Source organism: Triticum urartu, chromosome 2A, assembly GCF_056163025.1.
Source record: "Triticum urartu cultivar PI428250 chromosome 2A, HENAU_Tu73, whole genome shotgun sequence".
Taxonomy (NCBI): domain Eukaryota; kingdom Viridiplantae; phylum Streptophyta; class Magnoliopsida; order Poales; family Poaceae; genus Triticum; species Triticum urartu.
Window position 1 is genome coordinate 651,404,357 of NC_141874.1, and position 5,427 is coordinate 651,409,783.

Genomic DNA, 5,427 nt, shown 5'->3' on the forward strand with positions numbered 1-5,427 from the left:
TAAAGCTTGCATCGATGTAACCCTTTACACCGAACTCTTTATCACCTCCATAATCGAGAAATATGTCCTTATTACTCCAAGGACAATTTTGACCGCTATCTGGTGATCCACTCCTGGATCACCTTTGTACCCTCTTGCCAGACATGTGGTAAGGCACACATCAAGTGCGGTACTCAGCATTGCATACCGTATAGAGCCTATGAAAAAAGCATAGGGGACGACATTCGTCCTTTCTCTTTCTTCTGCCGTGGTTGAGCTTTAAGTCTTAACTTCATACCTTACAACTCAGGCAAGAACTCCTTCTTTGACTGATCCATCTTGAACACCTTCAAGATCATGTCAAGGTATGTGCTCATTTGAAAGTACCATTAAGCATTTTGATCTATCCTTATAGATCTTGATGCTCAACGTTCAAGTAGCTTAATCCAGGCTTTCCATTGAAAAACACTTTTCAAATAACTCTGCATGCTTTCTAGAAATTCACATCATTTCCGATAAACAACATCTTAACTACACATACTCATCGGAAATTCTATAGTGCTCCCACTCACTTCTTTGGAAATACAAGTTTCTCATAAACTTTGTATACACACAAAATCTTTGATCATCTCATCAAAGCATACATTCCAACTCCGAGATGCTTACTCCAGTCCTTAGAAGGATTGCTGGAGCTTTGCATACTTATCAGCATCTTTCAGGATTGACAAAACCTTCCGGTTGTATCACATACAACCTTTCCTCAAGAAAATCGTCGAGGAAACAATGTTTTGACATCCTATCTGCAAGATTTCATAAATAATGCAGTAATCGCTAATATAATTCCAACAGACTCTTAGCATCGCTACGAGTGAGAAAGTCTCATCGTAGTCAACTCCTTGAACTTGTCGGAAAACATCTTAACGACAAGTTGAGCTTTCTTAATGGTGATACTTACCATCATTGTCCGTCTTCCTTTTAAAATCCATATGTACCTAACAGCCTTACGACCATCAAGTAGTTCTTCCAAAGTCTACACTTTGTTTTCATACATGGATCCTCTCTCGGATTTTATGGCCTCGAGCCATTTATCGGAATCCGGGCCCACCATTGCTTCTCCATAGCTCGTAGGTTCATTGTTGTCTAGCAACATGACTTCCAAGACAGGATTACGTACCACTCTAAAGTAGTACGCATCCTTGTCATCCTACGAGGTTTGGGAGTGACTTGATCCGAAGTCTCATGATCAATATCATAAGCTTCCACTTCAATTGGTGTAGGTGCCACAGGAACAACTCTTTGTGCCCTGCTATACACTAGTTGAAGTGATGGTTCAATAACCTCATCAAGTCTCCACCATCCTCCCACTCAATTCCTTCGAGAGAAACTTTTCCTCGAGAAAGGACCCGATTCTAGAAACAATCCCTTATTGCTTTCGGATCTGAGACAGGAGGTATACCCAAATGTTTTGGGTGTCCTATGAAGATGCATTTATCCGCTTTGGGTTCGAGCTTATCAGCCTAAAACTTTTTCACATAAGCGTCGCAGCCCCAAACTTTTAAGAAATGACAGCTTAGGTTTCTCTAAACCATAGTTCATATGGTGTCATCTCATCGGAACTACGTGGTGCCCTATTTAAAGTAAATGTGGTTGTCTCTAATGCCTAACCCATAAACTATCGTGGTAATTCGATAAGAGACATCATGGTATGCATCATATCCAATAGGGTGCAGTTATGATGTTCGGACACACCATCACACTATGGTGTTCCAGGCTGTATTAGTTGTGAAACAATTTCCACAATGTCTTAATTCTGTGCCAAACTCGTAATTCAGATATTCATCTCTATGATCATATCATAGACATTTTATCCTCTTGTCACGACGATCTTTCAACTTCACCCTGAAATTACTTGAACCTTTCAATAATTCAGACTCATGATTCATCAAGTAAATATACTCAACATCTACTCAAATCATCTGTGAAGTAAGAACATAACGATATCCACTACATGCCTCAGCACTCATTGGACTGCACACATCAAAATGTATTACTTCCAACAAGTTGCTTTCTAGTTCCATTTTACTGAAAACGAGGCTTTCAGTCATCTTGCCCATGTGGTATGATTTGCATGTCTCAAGTGATTCAAAATCAAGTGAGTCCAAACGGTCCATTTGCATGGAGTTTCTTCATGCATATACACCAACAGGCATGGTTCGCATGTCTCAACTTTTCAAAAACGAGTGAGCTCAAAGATCCGTCAACATGGAGCTTCTTCATGCGTCTTATACCGATATGACTTACGTGGCAGTGCCACAAGTAGGTGGTACTATCATTACTATCTTATATCTTTTGGCATGAACATGTGTATCACTACGATCGAGATTCAATAAACCATTTATTTTAGGTGCAAGACCATTGAAGGTATTATTCAAATACACAGAGTAACCATTATTCTCCTTAAATGAATAACCGTATTGCGATAGACATAATCCAATCATGTCTATGCTCAACGCAAACACCAATCTTGATGGTAGAGGGAGCGTACGATATTTGATCAACCTTGGAAATACTTCCAACACATATCGTCATCTCACCTTTTAGGTAGTCTCTGTTTATTCCGTAGCTTTTATTTCGAGTAACTAACACTTAGTAACCGAACCGGTATCTAATACCCTGGTGCTACTAGGAGTACTAGTAAAGTACACATTAACACAATGTATATCCAATATACTTCTACCGACCTTGCCAGCCTTCTCATCTACCAAGTATCTGAAGGAAATATGCCCTAGAGGCAATAATAAAGTTATTATTTATTTCCTTATTTCATGATAAATGTTTATTATTCATGCTAGAATTGTATTAACCGGAAACACAATACATGTGTGAATTCATAGACAAACAGAGTGTCACTAGTATGCCTCTACTTGACTAGCTCGTTAATCAAAGATGGTTATGTTTCCTAACCATAGACAAAGAGTTGTTATTTGATTAACGGGATCACATCATTAGGAGAATGATGTGATTGACTTGACCCATTCCATTAGCTTAGCACGCGATCATTTAGTATGTTGCTATTGCTTTCTTCATGACTTATACATGTTCCTATGACTATGAGATTATGTAACTCCCGTTTGCCGGAGGAACACTTTGTGTGCTACCAAACGTCACAACGTAACTGGGTGATTATAAAGGAGCTCTACAGGTGTCTACAAAGGTACATGTTGGGTTGGCGTATTTCGAGATTAGGATTTGTCACTCCGATTGTCGGAGAGGTATCTCTGGGCCCTCTCGGTAATGCACATCACATAAGCCTTGCAAGCATTGCAACTAAATGAGTTAGTTGCGAGATGATGTATTACGAAACGAGTAAAGAGACTTGCCGGTAATGAGATTGAACTAGGTATTGAGATACCGACGATCGAATCTCGGGCAAGTAACATACCGATGACAAAGGGAACACCGTATGTTGTTATGCGGTCTGACCGATAAAGATCTTCGTAGAATATGTGGGAGCCAATATGAACATCCATGTTCCGCTATTGGTTATTGACCGGAGACATGTCTCGGTCATGTCTACATTGTTCTCGAACCCGTAGGGTCCGCACGCTTAAGGTTTCGATGATAGTTATATTATGAGTTTATAAGTTTTGATGTACCGAAGGAGTTTGGAGTCCCGGATGAGATCAGGGACATGACGAGGAGTCTCGAAATGGTCGATACGTAAAGATCGATATATTGGACGACTATATTCGGACATTGGAAAGGTTCCGAGTGATTCGGGTATTTTCGGAGGTACCGGGGAGTTACGGGAATACGAGGAAGAAGCAATGGGCCTTAGTGGAAAGGACCAGGAGGTGGCGCGCGCCCCTCCCAAGCCCAGTCCGAATTGGACAAGGGGTTTGGGGCGCGGCCCCTCTCTCCCTTCCTTCCCCTCTTCCCCCCTTTCCCCCCTTCTCCTAGTTGGACTAGGAAAGGAGGAAACCTAGTCCAACTAGGAGTAGGAATCCTACTCCTCCTGGCGCGCCTCTCCTAGGCCAGCCGCACCCCCCTTGAGCCTTTATATACGGAGGCAGGGGCACCCCAGAGGAACACAAGTTGATCTTCGTGATCGTTCCTTAGCCGTGTGCGGTGCCCCCCTCCACCATATTCCACCTCGGTCATATTGTAGCAGTGCTTAAGCGAAGCCCTGCGACGGTTGAACATCAAGATCCTCACCACGCCGTCGTGCTGACGGAACTCCTCCCCGAAGCTTTGCTGGATCGGAGCCCGGGGAGCGTCATCGAGCTGAACGTGTGCCAAGAACTCGGAGGTACCGGAGTAACGGTGCTTGGATCGGTTGGACCGGGAAGACGTACGACTACTTCCTCTACGTTGCATCAATGCTTCCGCTTCGGTCTACGAGGGTACGTAGACAACACTCTCCCATCTCGTTGCTATGCATCACCATGATCTTGCGTGTGTGTAGGAATTTTTTTGAAATTACTACATTCCCCAACAGTGGCATCCGAGCCTAGGTTTTATGGTTTGATGTTATATGCACGAGTAGAACACAAGTGAGTTGTGGGCGATATAAGTCATACTGCTTACCAGCATGTCATACTTTGGTTCGGCGGTATTGTTGGATGAGGCGGCCCGGACCGACATTACGCGTACGCTTACGCGAGACTGGTTCTACCACCGTGCTTTGCACACAGGTGGCTGGCGGGTGTCAGTTTCTCCAACTTTAGTTGAACCGAGTGTGGCTACGCCCGGTCCTTGCGAAGGTTAAAACAGCACCAACTTGACAAACTATCGTTGTGGTTTTGATGCGTAGGTAAGATTGGTTCTTGCTTAAGCCCGTAGCAGCCACGTAAAACTTGCAACAACAAAGTAGAGGACGTCTAACTTGTTTTTGCAGGGCATGTTGTGATGTGATATGGTCAAAACGTGATGAGATATAAGTTGTTGTATGAGATGATCATGTTTTGTTGAAGTTATCGACAACTGGCAAAAGCCTTATGGTTGTCTCTTTATTGCATAAGATGCAAGCGCCAAATAATTGCTTTACTTTATCGCCATGCGATAGCAATAGTTGCAAGAGCAATAGTTGGCGAGACGACCATGTGATGACATATTGATATAGATCAAGATGATGGAGATCATGGTGTCATGCCGGTGACGATGGAAATCATGACGATGCTTTGGAGATGGAGATCAAAGACACAAGATGATGATGGCCATATCATGTCACATATTTTGATTGCATGTGATGTTTATCTTTTATGCATCTTATCTTGCTTTGATTGACGGTAGCATTATAAGATGATCTCTCACTAATTATCAAGAAGTGTTCTCCCTGAGTATGCACTGTTGCGAAAGTTCTTCGAGCTGAGACACCACGTGATTATCGGGTGTGATAGGCTCTACGTTCAAATACAACGGGTGCAAAACAGTTGCACACGCAGAATA